At 45.5% G+C, this 22728-nt stretch overlaps 1 protein-coding gene across 2 annotated transcripts in view; it reads left to right on the plus strand.

Moving 5' to 3' along the window:
- Window positions 1–223: 223 nt before the first annotated feature.
- LOC146177952 (sarcospan-like) overlaps window positions 224–22728 on the plus strand; it is a 221227-nt gene continuing 198722 nt past the window's right edge. For both annotated transcript variants that reach the window (XM_084580673.1, XM_084580672.1), the window contains exon 1: window positions 224–422. The gene's annotated coding sequence lies outside the window, so the exon portion shown is untranslated. The remainder of the gene's footprint in view (window positions 423–22728) is intronic.

A 22728-nucleotide genomic window follows, 5' to 3' on the forward strand; every position in this document is an offset into this window, starting at 1 on the left:
CCGAGGCTCCCCGCGCACTTCCGCTTCCCTGCTTCGACTCTGTGGCGCTATCTCGTGCCTCGAAACGGCACTTTGAACGCAGGCGTGGACAGCCGCCGCCGTCCATTTCCCTAGCGCCAAGCGAGGTGGCGCTCTCTCCGCGTTATCTCGCTCCGCTTTTCCGCTGACGTGCGTACCCAGACGGGGCTTTTTTTCTCTCTCTCTCTCTTGGACTCTCCACCGGGCTCCTAGGAAACTCGGGGCGCAGAAAAAGCAAACACGGCAGCCCGAGCTGAGTCGCGAGTGGGCCACTAAGCGAAGGCGGCAGCCGCGGCGTCTGCATCTCTGCATCGGAGCGTCTTCCGACAGCGGGGCGCCCTTGAAGGCTGGGAGACCTTGGAGGCGCGGTTGGGGATCGCGACTCGGTTCGCCGTCGCCACCCGGTGAGCGAGAACATTTTTCTCTTGCTGCTCGACCAGCGGCAACACTTCAAGGCATCCTTCACGACGCGATTGACAAGGTCTATGAAGCCTTGTTGTTCAAAGCATTTAACTTCAAATACAAACAACATTGTCTCACAAGATCGAGCATGCGCACGCAAAACTCAGCTGCTTCAGTGCGGCTGCCAGTCAATTGTTGAATAAGCGGCCTCATTCACTGCGGAAGAGCAATTTGGAACTACTTTCCTGCATTAATTATTCTGCTTCCCGAATGGCTTCTCAGTGAACCAATCTCCAGTGATGATCCGCTCCTAGACTGCTCTCCTAGGTGTCACCTGGAAACGGACGGGAAGTTTCATTCGTTCATGGCTTGGCGGTGATTGAAATGAGGCGGTGGCCGTAATTTAAAAAAAAAAAAAACGTTAAATTAACTAGCCTCCCCAGTGAGCTAGGCTGTAATCTCGCTTTCCCTTTGTACCGCTGCGCTATATCTGGACGTAAAGAACAGTCGGTTCGCTATTATGCGGCCCACATGTGTGTCTTGATTAGGCAGACCTAGAATAATAAATTTTGCACTGAAGTGACAGTGAGCTCGCGGCAGTCCGCTGATGACGCAAATTCATCAATCTAATGGAGTGTTGCTGACGTGGTCTTCTCAATTTCTGCCGCCCCCCCGTACGTTTCCATCCCTTGAAACCTTAATTATTACCCTTGCGACCATCGGTACTTCGTACCGCTTCGGACCATCTTCGTATTACATGTACGAAGAGAGGAGTACTTAGTACAAGTACTTTGTACTTCGTACTACTTCCACTATAATGTCAGGAATTCGAGTTATCTCTCTTCCACGCTTCCTATTTTCTATTCCATATCTCTCAAAGTTCTCCTGAACTTACGTACAACATTTATCTTTAGCCTTCACGTTTCAGCCTCATTTGTAAGTACCGGTAAGATGAACTGTTATATATATATATATATATATATATATATATATATATATATATATATATATATATATATATATAGAGAGAGAGAGAGAGAGAGAGAGAGAGATATTGTGAGCCTTCCAAGGATCTTCTTTCACTTGTACATACCATCATAATCTTCATCATCCCGCGGCGCCACCGGTGGCACGCGCCTCGGTTGTCAATCGGAATAAACACTAGACACGGCATCCCTTGCCTTGCCGTCTCGACTTTGCCGCCTCGACCTGGCCTTCTTCCACAAGTGGTGGAGGTGAGACCTGCTTCCCTTGCTGCCTTGGGCCCTGCCTCTCGCTGGAGCTACGTTCCGGTTGCTGTTTACCTCCTGCCACCATCGTTATGTCTACCGAGAGTACGCACGAACCGGCAGGACTCTACCTCGGCTGCACCACCCCCGCTGACTGTGCCCACACGACAACGCGACCCGCCGCTGCTCGCTGGTCGTCGCGATAAAGATGTCGATGACTGGCTGGACACCTATGAACGCTGCAGTAACTACAACCGCTGGGACGATGCTCTAAAATTTCTGAATGCTTCTTCCTACCTGATCGAGGTCCCCAGAACCTGGTTTATTCACGCAGCAGTTCCGCCAATACTTCGCGGACCCGGCAGTTCGGACTGAGATCGCGAAGAACAAGCTCGCTTCCCGCCTCCAAGGTCCTGATGAGTCTTACGCGTCTTACATAGAGGCCATTCTTGCACTTTGACATCGTATTAGTCCCACCATGCCGGAACCTGAACGCGTACACCACGTCTTGAAAGGAATTATTCTGTGGCTTATAACACCCTAATTGCCCAGAATACTTTTACTGTTGACGCGATTATTACGACCTGCCAAAGTATCGACCAGCTGCAGTCCTCCCGATTGCAGCCCGGCATTGCTACTGGCCCTGGATCTGCTGGCACTGATTCGAGCCATCATCCGGGAGGAGCTCCAAGCCCTCATGCCTGTCTGTCGACACGGGTGCGATCGATCATTCTTCCGTACCTTCTAATGACGCCGGTCTCCGCAGCATCATTAAAGGTGAGCTGGCAACAATCACCCGACCTATGGCGTCCGACCCTCCTGCATCCCGCCCAGCACCGACTTAAGCGCACGTCGCAGCATCCCCCCCCCCTCCTTTTGTGCCGCCGCCCGAACTGGCACCGCCCTACAATCACATCAATACAATGGCGACGGCTCAACTTGCATCACCCTATTACGCACCTTGGCGCCCCTCTCGCCCAGTGTGCTACTACTGTGGAATCAGAGGACATATATCCCGCTTGTGTGGCCGCCGCCATCAGAACGAGCGCCGTGGTTACGACGCCTTCGAAACTGATCTGTCTTCAACTTTATATTATCAACGCCGGTCTATTCCCAGCCCGCCTCGTCGGTACTCTCTGCCTCCTCGTCCGCCTAGGCCTCGTCTGAGCCTAGTGGAGCCCATGTATATCGACGCCGCTCCCTATCCCCATACCGCCGCTCAGTTTCTCCTCTCCGTCCCGCAACAACTCTTCCTGTTCGCCATTCGGAAAACTAAGTGATGCAGTTGCCGGAGGTCAAACTGCACTCTGCGAACTTACTAAAAGTCCTCCTCATCGCCCGTAGAATATGATTTCTGTTTGGTCGAAGCTTTGATTGATACAGGGGCTTCAATTTCTGTTATTCACATTGTTTGTGCTACCACTTAAGAAAAGTGACAACACCATATGATGGACCTCTACTATGTGGAGCCAATGACGTTCAATGACGGGCAAACAAAGCGTTGCATCAACGACCGGCTAGAGATCTAAAGAATGCGCACTGCGCTACTTGCAAGGATTGTACACCGTTGTTTTCTGGAGTCAGGATTTTAAGTAAAAGCAGATTGACAAGAAAGGTGTTAGGCAAGGAGACACAATCTCCCCAGTACTATTCACAGCTTGTTTAGAGGAAGTATTCAGAGACTTGGAATGGGAGCAGTTAGGGGTAAGGGTAGATGGAGAATACCTCAGTAATCTGCGATTTGCTGATGACATTGCCTTGCTAAGCAACTCGGGGGATGAACTGCAAATAATGATTGATGACCTAGACAGGAAAAGTAGAAAGGTAGGCTTGAAAATCAATATGCAGAAGACTAAGGTAATATTCAACAGCCTCGGGAAGGAACAGCAGTTTACATTAGGTAGCGAAATGCTGGAAGTAGTAGGCGAATATGTCTACTTAGGACAGGTAGTAACCGCAGATCCGAACCACGAAAAGGAAATAACAAGAAGAATACGATTGGGATGGAGCGCATTTGGCAAGCACTCGCAGATTATGATTAGCAGCTTGCCAGTATCGCTCAAGAGGAAAGTATACAACAGTTGCATATTGCCTGTACTCACCTATGGGGCTGAAACGTGGAGGCTAACCAAGAGAGTTCTACTTAAGTTGAGGACAACCGAGAGGGCTATGGAACGAAAAATGATAGGGGTAACATTAAGAGATAGAAAGCGTGCAGAGTCGGTCAGAGAAATAACTCAAAGTTACCGACATTCTAGTAGAAATTAAGAAGAAGAAATGGACATGGGCAGGACATGTAGTGCGAAGAGAGGATAACCGATGGTCGCTGAGGGTAACAAACTGGATTCCCAGGGAAGAAAAGCGTAGCAGGGGGCGGCAGAAAGTTAGGTGGGCGGATGAGATTAAGAAGTTCGCAGGGGTCAAGTGGATGCAGCTAGCACAGAACCGGGTTAAGTGGAGAAATATGGGAGAGGCCTTCACCCTGCAGTGGGTATAATCAGGCTGATAAAAAAAAAATTGAAAACCACCCGTGAAACGATAGAAGCATATTATATTCAGAGGGCTGGGTCAGGTTGTGTTAGCGATACCTCAGTTGTTTTGTACAACGTATAAAAGATTTTCCTTTCTAAGGGTTCGAGATAAAGGTGTGATGCGTTTCGTTTTGTTTATCTTTTCCCTGGCACGGTATGCGCCTGCGCGTCTGGTTGTATATAACTCTTCTGTGCGTCGAAAAATAAACAGTTGTGAGTCAGCGCTGTATTCGTCCCTATAGTCTTCCTTCTTCTTCTTTCCTTTGGCCGCGTGCCTTTGCGCTGAAAACTCTGTCCTTAAATTCATCTGCGCCCTTCAACAAAGTGTACTGTGCGAGTTGTTATTGGCGGCGTCCGCCACCATGTGCAGTTTGCTGTGCTCTCACCTTGTGCGCATCTGATTATTTTTGGATGGGATTTTTTGTCAACTGCTTTAGCGTTAATTTCCTGTGGCGACCGTGTCATCCATATGACAGACAGGGATTTTGCGTCTGACGTTTCTGAACGACTTTATTCCCTCATTGCCGCAGCTGATGCTGATTTGCCTCCTCAGTGCGATGAACTACTTACCATTGTTTCTGACCATATCACTGAAGGAGACGTACTCATCGCACCATCTCATTGTCACCTTTCACGCGTCATCGGCTTTCCGTCAGGTCTCGTCTGGTTCCGCAATGGCTCAGCGACAGTAGCGGCCACTAACACCTCACGTGAATCCCTCGTACTCCCAAAAGGAACTTCTCTGCCTTGCATGGTGGATGTTCAACCTTTGTCCCTGATGGTGCTCACCGCCCCTCTGCCTCAGCAGCGAGTTTCGACAGACGTCTCTCTTGCTGTTCTCTCAACGACTATTAATCCGAACATCACGCCTAACCAGCGCCAAGAACTGCTGACATTGCTTCGACATCACCAAGCCATTTTTGATACCACTTCCCCACCACTGGGACGGACAAGTGTTGGACACCACCACATCTTTACTGAAGGTAACTCTATCGTAATGGTAATAGAAAATCCAATGGTAATAGAAAAATTACAATGCTATTCTACGCTGCAGTAAAACAAAATTTAAGAAGAAAGGCAGCAGCATTTATTTACACATTTCACAACAGCAGTTTTGCCACAAGAGTACAATGTAGAAGTGGTGTGATGAAAAGTTGCCACAAGTAGGGAAAAATGTTCAGAGTGACTGCTGTCACTAATAGCACTTCAGAAGCCAGCTTGATTTACAGATCATTGGAACAACTACATCGCAGTATGCCATTGAGATCTGTAAGGAGAACAATTTTGGTATCAGCTGTTACTTTCAATGATTCAGAGCGTCGTACAAACTTTTTTTTTTTAACTTGAAAAACAAGGAAAGACAAATATACGCGTTAGGTCTTTCTGTTTCGATCACTCCAAAATAATCGTCACAATAGGCAAAGCTTGTGTTTTTATTTTTTCACAGAATTGCGCAGTTAGTGAAACAAAATATACTGCGCTAGAGCGCATGTAACGTACCACACAGATGAGCTAACCAGGTAGGAAGTTAGCATCGCAGTCCAGAAAATAGACGTGCACATTTAATATTATTATTACCTTACTGAAACGTAATAAACACACTTCTGGTGCTGTCATTATTTTTCACAGGCCTTAATCCGGTTGAGTACGAGTTTTGCAGTTTCCGATGCTAGAGAGGGACAGCGATTTAGTTGATAAGGAAAGCTTATATAGGCTTTGCACTGTTTGGTTTAACTTACTTTAAAGTAGTCATCTTCTCAATAGGTAAATCTTGTGTTTCTATTTTATCACAAAATTTCGTAATTAGCGTATACTGCAAGAAAAAAAAAAACTTCGCAGGAGCACATTTAACACACTACGCAGACGAGCTAGGCAGGGAAGCAATTAGCATTGCAGTCCAGAAAGCACAGGTGTATATCTAACATTACTATTACAGTATTGACGCTTTATATACACAATGTTTGGTGCTGTCACAATTTTTTACAAATCTCAAAGCAGCTGAACACTTCGCAGCGATCGCCGGAAGGACAAAGCAAAGCTGGCACTTACCAGTTGGCGCAATGCTGTATTCCTGCAGCACCCGAAGGCAAAGAAAAGTAGAAGCATGACCTTGCACACTGCAAAGCAGTCCACGAAACAGCGAGAAAGCGGCAGCACGTGGCTATCCGGAGTTCCGGACCGCTTTGCTACACGGCACACCCGGCACTCGCCTGGCGAGGGTGGATGGATGGATGGAATGGATGGAATATGCGAGCGTCCCTTTGAAACGGGGTGGTATAGCAGTAGCTATCATACTCATTTTTCTCCCTACATCTTAATTATTGATTTAGATTGGTTAACTAAACCATCATTCTATTTATTACGTTTTTGTTTCTACATTAGTAACATTATGTCACTTCTCTACTTTTAAGCCACCAATCTTCCAGTCGTTTTTTGCTAGTTTCCACCGCCGGTTTATTCACCCGACACTGGTATCTCTAAACCCCAGAGCTTCAGGAACAGTGATTGCGCCTGCATCAACTTCCGGATCGATACCATTACATTCGAGTATAATACGGTCAATTGTTTCACTGGAGGTACCACATACAGCACATGCGTCTTCTCCATTGTTAAATTTCTTTTTGTAGCTGCGTGTTGTAAGGCACCCTGATCTAGCTTCAAAAAGTAGGGCACTGCCTCTTGAGTTATCAAAGAAATCTTCCTTCCTGATCTGCATTTTCCACTTTTTTCCACTTTCGACTTTTTTTGAGTAAAATTTCACACTGTGTTTCTTTTCCACCGAATTTATCCAATTTTTACCTTCTGTGTTTTTCACCTGTTGATTAATGCTCTTTATTTCTCCGTCCTTGTGACTAGCATACTTACTAGTTAGTTTCCTAGTTCTTTTCCTCCATTGTGAGTCCACGCTTTTTAAGTACAGGTATTTAAATACTTTAGCTGCCCAGCTGTTACTGTCCAATTTCCTCAGGCGTTCCTCATATAATATTTTACTCTGAGCTTCTCGTACTTCCAAGCCCTACGTCGCTGTCTCCATCTCTCGGCAGCCAACGGCGTAACTTGTCAACGGAGGAAGAGCGGCGGCGACGGCCGCGGAGCGCGAAGTTGCCAGGCACCGGTTATGAGATGATAGAGTTCCTACAGGAAATATACCGGGATAACAAAGTAGAAATTACATGGGAAGGGATAAGAAGTAGGGAGGATGTCAAAGTATGCAAAGGATTAAGACAAAGCTGTCCCCTATAACCGCTGCTGTTCATGCTTTATATGATAAACCTGGAACGGATGATACAAGACAGTAACCTAGGTTTTAACCTGTCATATAGATTAGGCGGAAAGGCAGTAGAGCAGCGCCTCCCCGGTTTGATGTATGCAGATGATATTATGCTGCTAGCTGAGAGTCTGTAATACCCTAGTCAGACGGACACGCTAACCGCGGTTATGCTTAACTACGGTTAGCCGGAAGAACCGTGGTTACAGGAAACCGTCATCTCGCCGCTGCCACATGGGGATTAGGCCCACCCTTTGGTGGTTTGACAGCGATCACGTGGTTTCCAAATAGACAACCAAATTGCCATTAATTTCTTACAATAAACGACTTAATAACACTACGCGGTAATGTTTTTATCCACAAGGTATATGCACGTTGTGCAGCTACACGTGAATGCGCTATAGGGCCCTTCGTCCATGGCTTGCAGGCCAGCGTTGAGGTTGGCAGCAATCGCCGCATAAATGCGTGCGTTTCTCGTACAGGCCCGCAAAGCGTGGAGCCTCTCCTCCCACAGCCGTATTAAAATCATCGTTGCTTCATGCGACCACAGAAGTCTCGTAGCTGCCGCCGGAGATGCCAGAGATGCAGGAGGCACAACGCACGTACCACTCAGAGACGCCGCCATCTTTACTCTGGTTCACGGTTTGAGCGATGAAACCGAGGTTGCCAAGCTCGGTTCGCGCCAACCGTAGTTAGCGGGCTAACCGCGTTCGGTTCCGCCGTGTGAACAACCGTAACCGCGGTTACCGATAACTACGGTTATCGTAACCGCGGTTAAGCATGCCCGTGTGACAAGGGTATAAGAAATGCAAACTGTAGTTAAGTATTGCGGAGACGACGGGGACGCTCTAGGCTTCAGTTTCAGCGCAGTTAAGTCGGGTCTGATGATTTTCAACGGCTCAACTGATCAGGGTCTTAAAATACAAGGCCATGAAATACCCAGAGTAGCAGAATATAATTATCTGGGGGTATGGGTAAACGAAGGATTGGCATACATTGGAAAGCATGAGCAATCACTTAAAGGGGTCGTGAAACGTTTTCAGGAAAGTTTGCACGGCTTGGTTAAATGGAATCCTTATCCTGCATCATATAATATACCTCGATTTGTTTCATCGCCCGCATTGGTTTAATAGCAACAAAAACAGAATTTCGGTTTCCTAGCGCACACCCTCCTCAACTCAACAGATACGTCATAGCGCTAAGCCAATGAGAAGCTCCCGTTGCCGGAGCCTGCTGAGACAAAGTTGACCGAGCTTGATGTATTTCAGAGGTTTTAATTGTGCCCTACTCTACGCTCATAAGGGTTTTTTAATATGGCCGACGTCCCAGGTTCCAGCGTCGCTGCTATAGTTAACTAGAATATAGTCGCTACTGTTAAAACATGGTTACATCGTGGGCTTGGAGCTTTACGCCGACGCAGCTTTTCGGGTGCCAGGTCGGCGAATATGGAGCCTGCGACCGGTAGAGTAACACTTGTGTCAAGAGGCCGCGGTAACCGCGGCACAACTCCGGCTTGCAGAGCCTCCCGATCCCAGCCGTTTCGGAACTACGCATTGGTATGTATGTCCGAGTCTTGCAGGCTAGCCTACGTTCGACCGTTGCGAGAGTGCGCAATCGCTAACCGAAGCTTTCGAACAGGTGCAGCTGCGGGCGGTGCGTGCCGATGCCGACTGCTCTTGAGAGCATCTGGCGAGATCCCGGCGGCGACTACGTAGTTGAAGCAGCCGTCTGGGTGTTACAGATCATCCGCATTTACTCCAAATGCTTCTTGATCATGGACTGCTAGTCGAGAACACCTTGAGCGAAAGGCGACATAACTTGAACAAGCGGCCACCTGTTTTTCATTTTCTCGAGCAAGAAACGCTGTAATAAAATTATTGCCGAAGGCATTGCTAATAAAAGAAGGCTTGCCCTTTAACGTTATTTACTTGCGATCATCCACACTGTCTCAGTGTCGATATTGCGCTACGTTAGCGCGAACACAACATCACTGGTAAAAAAAAAATTCAAAATGCGCATATTACTGCTATGAATGCATTCTGGCAGGAAACAATCAAATAGAACTGGTGCCTTCTGCGAGTCGAGTAGTTCTCAAATAGGCATATCTGTAAGGCTACAAATCGCAACTACTTTTACTACTTTTATCACCGCCGCCTACATACAGACCGCCTACATTTTTTTTTCCAAATGGGCCATCGGTTTTGCGTCGGTACGACGCATCGTTTGAGGTGAGCTTTCTTCGTTTCCATGCCGAGGCTTCGAATTTAGGACTTCCAGTAGAAAGTAGTACGAACACGTGAACACAATCGGTGTGCAAAACTTGTGAAAGCGAACGTTACTTCCACTCGGAGAAGCCGTGCTGCAATCTCGCGACGCACGTACGATTGGCATGGCGAGCACTCAAACCCACACAACACGCCTAAACCCAGAACCTAACGTTGTCAGGAAAAAGACGCGAAGACTGAGCACTGTAGAAGTTGTAGGAAGCATGGTTCCTCCTTTTTTTTTCTTTTTTTTTTTTTTGCTTGAGAAACGTTACGAAATAGGCGTCGGGAATGTGGGGGAGCAAAGCTGGGACAACGCGTTTGGTGAAAGGGCCACCCAGTGCATTGTACCAACCTTTTTTTTTTCTGTTTCCGGCTTTCCGTGTAGTGCCATATTTCATGTCATCGAGCCGAAATAAAGGAATCGAAGCTCGACACGCTATTCTCAACGGATGCAGCGCGGAGGCGAGCAGTATAAGAGTACGCGCCGCGGCGCCCGCTCCTGAAACACTCCGCCAACTATTCGGATTGAACACACTTGTCAATTTCTTCGACCTGAAACTGTATTTACATCGTATCTTTAAAGACGCCAAGAATAAAAAAATACAGCAGCGGCTACACAACCAAGCTGTACCGGTGGTATGAGACTGCTCAAGACATTGTTGTGCTCCATCACGAATGTTCACAAAAAAAAAAAAAGAAAACAATAACAAATAAGATTGGAACCATTGTCATTTGGAGTACCCTGCGGAGCGAGGTTAGTCGTCGTTACCGAAAACCTGAACTTGAGCGTCACCTCTCGCTCTGTTCCAGAGCGCAGCGAGAAACAGACACCACCCGTCCTCCTCCGCCGCCGCCGACCGCGCGTCACGTGACAGTAACGAGAGACTGCCCTGATACAGATTGTTGAAGAAATGCGTTTGCGTGACGGAATAATTGATAACCTATTTTTTTATTTGCTAACTTTAACAGGAACCTATTATTTTATGGGAAATAATGATTAATATCTGCTTTTCCAAACGGCTAAACATGACGTAGGCGAGTACTTCTAATTCCGGCCCACAGTGTCGCATGGTCGCTTCAGGAACGCAAAAGTGCTGTGATTTCAGAATGGTATTATTAAATGCAGAAGCAATATTTCGACGAGACATTTTAGAATCGGCATGCCTAATGTTTACTGATGCAAGGAAAATTGCAACTGGGCAGCTACATTTTCGTTTCACGAACCCTTTAAGGCCAAAGGGCGAAGGAATGCCAGGATAATGAAGCATAGGGCATTGTGGGGATACAACAGGTATGAGGGTTTGAGGGGTATTTGGAAAGGAATTACGGTGCCCGGACGTACTTTCGGAAATTCGGTTTTGTGCCTAAAATCAGAGGTACAGTCGACATTAGAAATAAATCAGAGAGCCGTTGGACGATTAGCACTAGGTGCCCACGGCAAATTCTACAAATGAGGCGGTACAGGGAGGTGTGGGCTGGGCATCTTTCAAAGTACGGGAAGCTCAGAGTAAAATATTATATTAGGAACGCCTGAGTAAATTGGACAGTAACAGATGGGCAGCTAAAGTATTTAAATACCTGTACTTAAAAAGCATTGACTCACAATGGAGGAAAAGAACTAGGAAAATAACTAGTAAGTATGCTAGTCACCGGAGAAATGAAAGAGCATTAAGCAACAGGTGAAAAACACAGAAGGTAAAAATTGGATGAATTCGATGGAGAAGAAACAGAGTGTGGAATTATACCGAAAGTGGAAAATGCAGATCAGGAAGGAAGCTTTCTTTGATAACTCAAGAGGCAGTGCCCTACTTTTTGAAGCTAGATCAGGGTGCCTTAGAACACGCAGCTACAAAAAGAAATTTAAAAATGGAGATGACGCATGTGCTGTATGTGGTAACTCCAGTGAAACAATTGGCCATATTATACTCGAATATAATGGTATCTATCCGGAAGTTGATGCAGGCGCAGTCACTGTTCCTGAAGCTCTGGGGTTTAGAGATACCAGTGGACGGGTGAATAAACCGGCGGTGGAAACTAGCAAAAGACGACTGGAAGATTGGTGGCCTAAAAGCCGAGAAGTGACATAATGTTAGTAATGTAGAAACAAAAATGTAATAAATAGAATGATGGTTTAGTTAACCAATCTAAATCAAGAATTAAGATTAGGGAGAAAAGATAGCTACTGCTACCACCCCGTTTCAAAGGCACCGCTCCTATCATCCATCCATCCACAGAATGTATACGCTCTCCCCCAAACAGATAAAGGGTATTCATCGTCAGTGACAGGTGGCGCACCACTCTGCCACCACCTAAACCACTACCTGCTGTCAAGTGGCCACGCCAGCTGCTCTGCCAGAAACGACGACGCTGACAAAGCGAAATGCGGGAACAGGAACCTGCGCTCGCAGTTTATTACCCCTTATTTGCCAATTGTTCAGTACCAAACAATGCTGGAGGTGCACCAGAGCTAGTGCACGATGAGAGAGGGCATTTCGCATCCCGTCGGGTATTGACTGCACACGTGCAAAGCCTTCCCAGTAGGATAAATTAAAGGCTTCATCAGGATTCACCTTGAAGATCAGGTAAAGACGAGAAGGCACGCATTGCAGCGAAGCTCACGTCGGCTGTGACGATATTTTGGAAACAGTGGCTTCTCAGAGGTAGGCCAATATGTAAACAGTCATCAGCTGCAGCAGTATCATTGAAAACGCTCGTCGTATCGAGATAGGCAAGCATGAAAAGTTAGGAAGCTAGGAAATTTCACGATCTTTGCGTGAAGCAATAACGTCCGGTAGAGCATTCCATTGGGCTATTGCATCTGGAAAGAAAGAGTTATTCATTGCTGCAGTGCGGCCAAAAGTCAGATTTATCGGGTGACTGTGATTAAGTCGACGGGACATTTTTGAGGGAGGTTGCAGGAGAGGGTGTCGGTTGTGAGGATGGTAAAAAAAAGAATGAAGGAGGCAGAGACGTGATATAATGCTGCGTGATTGAAGGCTTGGGAGGGAAAGAGCTCGTCTTAGTGCTGTGATGCTGGTTTCACGTGAGTACTGCGACATGATAAATCGGGCGGCACGGTTTTAGTTGGCCTCTAAATTATTAGCGAGGTATGCTTGTGAAGGGTGCCAGATGGATGAAGCGTATTCTATTTTTGGACGACCATAGGTCTGGAATGCGAGCTGTCTGATTGTAAATTTCTCCGTAAATAACCAAGAGTGCGTGAAGCCTGTAAACATATTGTTTCAATGTGAGTAACCCATGATAAAGTTGATGTTAGGTGGACGCCAAGGTATTTATAAGATAACGTTCGAGCAATGGGAGTCGAACTGATACGATTGTGCTTTTATCAGAGCTGCGCTTATAAGAGAAAGACATGGATTGACATTTGCTTAAGTTAAGCGGCATGTGCCATTGCTCACACCATGATACAACCGTGGCGATGTCATTTTGCAACCTAATGGTGTCCTCAGGGCCTTTGATAGCGTTATGATTGACACAGTCGTCAGCGAAAGTTGAAGTTTTGTTTGATGTTAGTTGGGAGGTCGTTAATGTATATGAGAAACAATAACGGCGACAATTCAGCGCCCTGAGGGACACCTGATGTTACGCCAATTAGCGATGAGTTATGACAGTTGACGGATGTAAACCGTACACGGCCTTTCAAGAAGTGCTCAAGCCAGATGAGTAATGTCTGCGGAATTCCAAGGGAGGCAAGTTTAACTAGTAGATGATTATCGGGAACACGGTCAAATGCCTTTGAAAAGTCGAGAAATATGGCTTCAATTTGTAAGCGGTCGTCCACGTATACCCGCCCACTTTTTTAACCTGAACGCACGAGCGTCGACCGCCGAGTCAATAAGCGCCGTACGGCGGAACACAGCGGCGAAATGAGCGAGAATACGCGCGTGCGCGCAGTGAGCACTCCGGTGCAACTGTCCTCTGCCAGGCTGTTGCGGGAAGCGGATGCAACCCCACCTGCTTTTTTGCGTGTTATCGAATTTCCTTCTGTTTTCGGCATGCCGCTGGGAAAAGATTAAGAAAGGCCTCGTGTACCGCGTGCTTTCCTGTATGCTAGCAAGGTGTGAATTGATAAGCGAAGTAATCCCATCAGATGTCGTTGCCATCGTGCTTCATGATAATAACGCCTTTCATCCGTTTTATTCGGGAGTGTGCTTCGTATAGAGTGAATGATGCCGCCTCGGGTTCCAGAGGAAAAGAGAGTAGCTGCAGTACGCATGTCTTTGCGCGGCGCATCCCAAAGACAGATCGCGAGCACATTAGATATACAGCTAGCTACAGTAAACAGGATAATTTGCGCGTTTAGAGATGAAGGGCGCATAGGTGACGCAACAAGGAACTGCGTTCGAAAGACAACAGCAGAAGAGGATGCCGCCTTGGTTCTTGTCGCCGAGGCAAATCAATTCATGACGGCCGGCCAGGTTAGAGATGCGGTGGGCGTGGATGTCAGCGAAGAGTTGGTGAGAAGACGGCTTTTGGAAGAAGGCCTGAAGAGTCGAAGTGCTGCCCAAAAGCCGCTTCTATCGGACGCCGCGAAGGCGAAAAGACTGAACTTTGCCCAGGCCCATCTTCACTGGACAGCAAGTGACTGGCAAAATGTCGTTTTTACCGACGAGTCTACATTCTGCACGCAGTGGGACCAAAGGCGCAAAGTATACAGACCAGACCTAACCAGGTTCGGTTTTTTATACTATCAATATTTAGTTAGTTTTTCCTGTTTCTGTTTTTCATGTCATTTTATTTTATTCGTTTTATTCTAGATTACAGAAACCGGAGCAAAGGCATAGGGCAAGCCTGATAAAGGCCTTTGCTCCGTATGCAGTTCGCCACACAGGAATTACATTGCAAACATGAATAACTATAACTGCAAATAAATCACTCGTAATTATTCATAATTAAATGTTTCTGTAATGCAGAACAAATTTAATGTAATGCATTTTCAGCAGATTTTATGAGGATTGACCTGTTACAATGTAGCAGGTTTTCAGTGCAGTTATGTAAAGAATCGTTTTAGACTTTTCTTCCTCTGAGCCGTGTTTCTTATTGTTACTTTAGCAGAATATCATTAGTGGGACTTGTCGCTGCTTTAAATTGAGTGATTGTTTCCATCTCTTATAGGTATGACCCCCGATACATCCAGAAAGTAAGATCCAGTGGACGCAGAAGTGTCAACGTTTGGGGGATGGTAACAAAAGAGGGTCTCGGAGCACTACACAGAATTGAGGGCCGATTTTGTGCCAACTCCTACATTAGTATTATAGAGCAGGAGCTCCTTCCTCATGTCCTCGACGGTCCTTTTGGTGACGGCTTCTTCATTCTACAACACGATTTGTCCCCCGTGCACACGTCTCGCGCTGCCAAAGGCCGCCTGGAAGAACTCTGTATCATGACCATGGCCTGGCCACCACAGGGTGCGGACATGAATATCATTGAAAATGTGTGGGGAATAATGAAAACTAAGCTGTCCAAAATGGGGCTTCACAACGCCAGCTGCGATGAATTGTGGCGCAAAGTTCAAGCCGAATGGGAGCTTCTGAAGATGGAGACCTCGTACCAGCGACTCTCTTCCGCGACGCATTGCAGCGGTTGTTCAATCTGGTGGAGGTTTTTGCAGCTACTGAAGGAAGCCCATAGTTTGTAAAGCAGCTGTATTAGGAAAATCTCCTTTGTGCTAGTACGAGCAAAGGTATCTTTATGGACTCTCTCCATTTCTTTTTTTTTTGTTCTCTAAAAAGCAATAAATTTATTTCTGTTATGACATTGGCAATGCGTCTGCGCCTTTCGTTGCAAAATACAAGTTCCTGTTCAACAGGAGTTCGAGTGGCAGATACCTTTAATTTGCCACAGGGAAGTGCTACGGGACCTATAGCAAAAAGAAACAAACTGTTGATACGCATGTAGTACAATCAGCCGGAGCATATCGCATTCCATCTAGCGTTATCACCTGACCGTTTATTTATAACTTGATGGAAGCGTTCAGGAAAAGAAAAAAGACAATGACGATAACGGTGCTCAAAAGAAGCAGGGGTGACGTCCCGTTCCCGGAACAGCCGAGCAGAGGACAGCTGCACCAGAGTGCTCGCTGTGCGCACGCGCGTATTCTCGCTCATTTCGCCGCTGTTCTCCGTCATACGGCGCTTATCGGCTCGTCGGTCGACGCTCGTGCGTTCAGGTTAAAAAAGTGGGCGGGTGTACATGAAGGATGTCGTGTGTGAATTCGGCGAGTTGAGTTTCACATGACAGAAACTTACGAAAGCCGTGTTGAAGCGGATAAAAGTATTTCAGCGATTCAAGGTGAGTGATTAGATTTGATGCTATCACGTCTTCCAGGAGTTTGGACGGAATGCTGGTGAGCGAAATTGGTCGGCAGTTATTAACTTTTGATCTATCGCCAGATTTAAAAATGAGAATTATTTTTGCTTTTTTCCAATCGTGAGGGACTTCGCCATTGCTAAGCGACTGTGTGAATAACAGGTAGAGTATATTGCTTGATAATGCGAAAGTATTTTGTTACATTTTGGGGCTGATTTGGTCGCAGCCAGCTGACGATGATAGTTTGAGGGATTTAATCAAATTCGCTATTCCATCAGGACTGATTTGTATTTCAGGCATTGGGGTCACTGATAAGTAGATAAATAATGGGATATCGGCGTTAGGGGTAGAAAATATTGATGAGAAGTAATTGTTTAGGGCCGACGCACATTTATCAATCCCAATAGATTTCCTATCTGCGTCTAAGAGTTCTATTTGGTTTATGTGGTTTTTTTGGGGGAAATAATTCGCCATTGCTTGGATTTGACTGCACAATTGATAAGAGGTCAGAAGAAAAAAGAAACTTTTTTTTATAAGCTTTTAATTCTTTCACATAACAATTCGCACTACGTCGATATCGCTTCTATGATTTTTGATTGTTGGCTTGGTTAGCATTTCGGTAGAGGCGCTTTTCCTTATTAAGCAGGCATTTTAGACGCGTATTGAACCATTGCTTGTTTGAGTCACTCTTTACGAGGATGGTCGGAATGTATCAGGATTGCAGATTTAACAGTACATTTTTATATAATTCCCAGTTGGTAACGAGTAGAGTATGAAGTTTTAAAGTGTTCATAAAAGCCTTCGAGCTCAAGGTTAATTTTTTCAAAGTTCGCCCTCATGTAGTCAGTGATTCGTTTATCAGTGAGAGATCGCTTTTTGATAGGCAATGCTATGCGTTCATGAAGAATGGCGTCGCTGAAGCCGGGTATTAAGTTTAAACTTTTGATGTCATCCGGATTAGATGTAAGCAAGAGATCCAGAGTATTGTCGCCCCGTGTAGGGTATGTTATTACCTGATGTAAGTTGAAATCTAAAACTAAGTCAAGAAGCTGGTTTGCTTCGTTTGATGATGACTAATGAAGTTCTCATAGCAGAGGCCAGTTGATGGTCGGATAGTTGAAGTCTCCGAAAAGAAATATAGGGGCGTTGGGTAACTTGGTTCGAACTAACGGTGAAGGTGAAGGGAATTGCTAAACGACGGATTATTTGCTGGAGGATGGTAACAGACACAAAAAACTTCCTTTATAGCTGTACATTGCACGCAGACCCATGATAGTTCATTGTTGTCGTCATGGAAGATGAGTGATGATGATCTGACGGCTAAAAGTACACCTCTTTTATCCTGCCGATCAGACGATACAGTGTTAAGTTGATACTGAAAGGGAACATTTCGTGGTCGTATATGTCCTGCCACGTTTGGGTGAGCAGAATGATGTCCTGTTTACTATCTTCGATAAAAGAATGAAGGTCTTCACGCTTCGGGATTACACTTCGTATGTTGGTATAAATTTAGCAGGGTAGATGTGTAGGCCAGTTGGTGAGACATAAGGAAAATAAAACCGCAGCAGACACAGGACGGAGACAACACAGGGCGGTACTGGCAACTGAAAAGTTTATTCAAAAAACAGGGGCTAATAAAGACAGATGGTACATGTGACCTTACAATCAGGTAAAGTGGACTGAAACTTGATAACCAAACAAGACCTTCGGCGAACCTAAAAGACAACAATCAGCACGTGGAAGTTGATAAAAGGATGACAACAAACATAATCTGTAAAAGAGGAAATCATTACAAAATTATCTGAACAATCTACAACAGCACATGAATGAAAAGACAAAGATCTCCGCACTAGATGAGCATCAAACGAACCCAAAACAAGAGGTTCAAAAAACTTTTTAAACGACCGACAACCAGGGGAGAAAGTGGATGCATAAAAAAAAGTAAAACAACCACCAAGAAGTCACATGACAAGTAAATCTAGTTCTTTTTGGAGGAGAGCGACAGAAGGTGAGCTGACGCATTCATCTGGATGCGAACCCTGGATGGCAACCGCCTCTGCAATCTCTCTTTCAAGTTGTCCCTTCCTTCTTATAATCTCAGTCTGGCTGAGCTGTGGGCAACAGCCCCGACAACTGCGGCAGTGAATCGGCAAATTCGAGCCCCCTGCCTCCTCCAAGAAACGCGCGTGCTCTCGTAAACGATCATTTAAGCACCTACCGGTTTGTCCAATATAAACACGCCCACAACTAAGTTGAATCTTGTAAATAACCCCTTTCGCACATGCAACACGCTTGTTTCATCATCATCATCATCAGCCTGATTATACCCACTGCAGGGCGAAGGCCTCTCCCATATTTCTCCACTTAACCCGGTTCTGTGCTAGCTGCATCCACTTGACCCCTGCAAACTTCTTAATCTCATCCGCCCACCTAACTTTCTGCCGCCCCCTGCTACGCTTTCCTTCCCTTGGAATCCAGTTTGTTCCCCTCAGCGACCATCGGTTATCCTCTCTTCGCACTACATGTCCTGCCCATGTCCATTTCTTCTTCTTAATTTCTACTAGAATGTCGGTAACTTGAGTTAGTTCTCTGACCCACTCTGCACGCTTTCTATCTCTTAATGTTACCCCTACCATTTTTCGTTCCATAGCCCTCTCGGTTGTCCTCAACATAAGTAGAACTCTCTTGGTTAGCCTCCACGTTTCAGCCCCATAGGTGAGTACAGGCAAGATGCAACTGTTGTATACTTTCCTCTTGAGCGATACCGGTAAGCTGCTAGTCATAATCTGCGAGTGCTTGCCAAATGCGCTCCATCCAAATTGTATTGTTCTTGTTATTTCCTTTTCGTGGTCCGGATCTGCTGTTACTACCTGTCCTAAGTAGACATATTCGCCTACTATTTCCAGTATTTCGCTACCTAATGTAAACTGCTGTTCCTTCCCGAGGCTGTTGAACATTACCTTAGTCTTCTGCATATTGATTTTCAAGCCTACCTTTCTACTTTTCCTGTCTAGGTCGTCGATCATTATTTGCAGTTCATCCCCCGAGTTGCTTAGTAAGGCAATGTCATCAGCAAATCGCAGATTACTGAGGTATTCTCCATCTACCCTTATCCCCAACTGCTCCCATTCCAAGTCTCTGAATACTTCCTCTAAACAAGCTGTGAATAGTACTGGGGAGATTGTGTCTCCTTGCCTAACACCTTTCTTTATGGGAATTTTGTTACTTTCTTTATGGTTGCTGTGCAGCCACTATATATATCTTCCAGCACTTTCACGTACGGCTCGTCTACCCCCTGATTTCGCAATGCCTGCATCACCGCCGAGGTTTCAACTGAGTCAAATGCTTTTTCGTAATCAATGAACGCTTGTTTACTTCTAGGTGTTTTATTCCACACGTGCCTGATATGGAAACATTGTTTCCCACCAAATTGCCCAATCTGGACTGTTTGCAAGGTGCAGAAAGAACAATATCAACGCCATATTTACCTGAAATCTTTTTAAGATTATGTGAAACCTTATGAATGTAAGGAATGACTTCAAGTTTCTTCTGGCTAGTAGTTTGTAAGGGTTGTTTTTCTTTTTCTTTCTTGCGTAGCTTCTTGGCCACCGATTCGGCAATCGCCCTTAACAGGAAACTCGGGTAACCTGGCTTCTCCAGTCGCTCCACTTGAAGATGAAACCTAGAATGCAGCATGTGAACGCATGATTTTAAAACCGCAGATCTAAAACATGAAGAGGCTAGGCCTCGCTTCACCACCTTAGAATGAAAAGAATCGAAAGGCAACAAGGCTTTCCTGGTCCTGGGTTGGAAGGCCCAACACACCTGATCACTGTGGTTAAAAAGCAGTTTAAGATCTAAAAACTGAATGGAAGCCTTTTTTGGAAGTTCAAAAGTGAATTTAAGAAAGCTTGAGGAACTAGAAAAGTCGCCTAATATCTCGTTAGCTACTTCTGCTAGGACGTCATCGGATGAAAGTTTCTAAATAATCAAAAAATCATCTACGTATCTAAATATCTTTGCAATGAAGGGTTGTGTTAGCTTAAGCTCAAGCAAACGGTCTAAATGCGCAAGAAAGATTTCACACAGCACAGGGGCGACGCTAGATCCTATACATATTCCCTTTTTCTGAACGTACAATTTTTCGTCGAAAGACACAATGGTGGAGCAAAGATAAAAAGAAAGGAGCTCCAGAAAAGAATCTGGTGACACACCACAGGAGTTCTGGAATCCAACCACTCCGCAAACGTCAATCAACTCTCTTACTGCCCTGAAAAGTTCTTCGTGCGGTATCGAGTGAAACAACTCTTCCACATCGACGGACAGCGCTGAGTTGGCACCTGCAATGCCGGACCTCAACGCTGCAACTAGGCGGCCAGACCCACCGATCTTGAAAGGATCCTCTGGATTAGGTTCGTCCAAATGGGTTTTAAGGAATTTGCTGACTTGTGCCTGCCAGCTTCCTCTTTCTGTGACGATAACCCTGAAAGGACACAGATCTTTGTGCGTCTTTGCCGTAAAAAACATGCTGCAGTACATCCAGATCGCTTCCCAACACCTGTTTTGACAACTTCGGCAGGTTAAGACCGCCCAAGAGAGCAAGTGCCTCGCTTTTCACTTTCGAAGGCTTTTTAGATACAGGCTTGAAATTCTTACTCACAGCATTAATGGCTTTTTCTTGAAATAAGCCCTGTGGGAGTACGGTGAAACCACCTTCCTTGTCAGCCTGAAGTAGAGCAATATCGCTATCGCGAAAAAAAACCCGCCACTTCACGCAAAACTTTTCAACTACCGGACTTCGTAAAATGCCTTCTCAAACTTTCGACGCTTTCAAAAAGGCAGGATGCTCTCTCTTCATCCGGTGCCTTGTTGGCCACTCGATGTACTGACGCTAGGAGGTCATACTTGTCAACCAATGGTTCCAAGCAGTACTTTGGGCCATGCTGTAACACTGCCTCCACTTCTGCAGAAACTGTCGCATTGCCGAGGAAAGTAACTGGAACAACACCCACTTTTCTTTTGTGTCTCCTTGGAAGTTGAGGGCGTAGGCAATTCCAGAGTAATTCAGTCGACTGCTGCGTTGTCCGTTGAAAGTCCCGCCATCGCCTCCAACCAGACGATCCAAGACCAAAGGCTTTTAAGCACACATTTTGAAGCCAAGCATTGAAGAATCCCACTTGTCTGCAGCACTCTGCTTTACGGATTTTCGCCACCCTCTTCCAACGGCCGACGGAAGGCCCGAGTGCCCCAAACATGGACGAAACGTCGTGGGGGCAGGTATTATTTCGCAGGCAAAAGGCATAAGGCCTAGCTCTGCACGTCGAAGATGCTATGATTGCGGAACACAGTGCACACTGTTCTTCAAGGGACAAAGAACACATAAAAGAGCCTACGTCCAGAGACATAACTTAGCAGCGTAGATGTGTAGGCCAGTTGGTGAGACATAAGGAAAATAAAACCGCAAAAAAAAAAGAAAACAACCTGTCTCCTTACAAACTACTAGCCAGAAGAAACTTGAAGTCATTCCTTACATTCATATGGTTTTTTTTTATTTATTTTTATTTATTTATTGATACTGCGATCTTTTACAAGACCTTCGCAGGGTGGGCACACAACATGGAAGTACATCAGTGCTGGAAACAACACAACGATCTTAATTAAATATGAACAACACAATTGCAAAAGTACAAACGAAACACAGGAATGTAGCGGTACAACAATACAAAAAAGTTAAAGGTGGTTTTCAAACCTTTTTAGTGAAGTTTGCGTTACTGCATCATTAGTTAGGTTATTCCAGTCTGTAATGGTTCTGGAGAAAAAGGAATACTTAAAGGTGTTAACTCGTGCGTGTAATGGTGTGACTGTAAAATCATGCCGTTGTCTAGTGTTGTACCCCGAGGAGAACGATATAATGTTGGATGTTTCAATATTGTACTGGCCTTTGATTAACTGAAAAAAGAACTTTAGGCGACAGATGCGGTTTCTGTGAGAGACTGGAAGCAAACCACTTTGATTAAGAAGAGCAGTGATAGATGTGCGGTTATATGAATTGTAAATAAACCGTACTGCTTTCTTTCGGACACTGTCTAATTTAGCAATGTTAGATTTAGTGAAAGGATCCCATATTATGACGGCATATTCTAGCATAGGGCGAATAATAGTGTTATAAGAAAGTAAACGTACACTGGAGGGGCTGAGCTTCAGAGCACGTCGGGGGAAAAATAGTTTGCGTAGGGCATTTGCTGCAACGTTGTCAACATGCTCTGTCCAGGAGAGGTTATGGCAGATCCGCAGGCCAAGGTACTTGTATGTATACACTTGAGAGAGAACATTGTTTTTAGCAGTATAGTTAAACAAGAGAGGCTTCTTTTTCTGAGTTATACGCATGAACACTGTTTTATCATAATTAACACACATTTGCCATTGGTCGCACCACGCTATTACCTTAGTGAAATTGTTATTTAACCGGACTTGGTCCTGAGCAGTAGAAATCTTTTCATACAACACACAATCATCAGCATACAATCTAACAGAAACTGAGATGTTATCGACAATATTAATAATAAAAATCAAGAAGAGGAGTGGCCCAAGAACAGATCCTTGGGGAACGCCGGAATATACAGGAACTGGAGAGGAAGGGGAATTATTTACTATTACAAACTGACGACGGTTTCTTAAGTAGG

This window comes from Amblyomma maculatum, chromosome 10 (assembly GCF_055883805.1).
Source record: "Amblyomma maculatum isolate TAMU_Amacu chromosome 10, ASM5588380v1, whole genome shotgun sequence".
In the NCBI taxonomy this organism is placed as follows: Eukaryota; Metazoa; Arthropoda; class Arachnida; order Ixodida; family Ixodidae; genus Amblyomma; species Amblyomma maculatum.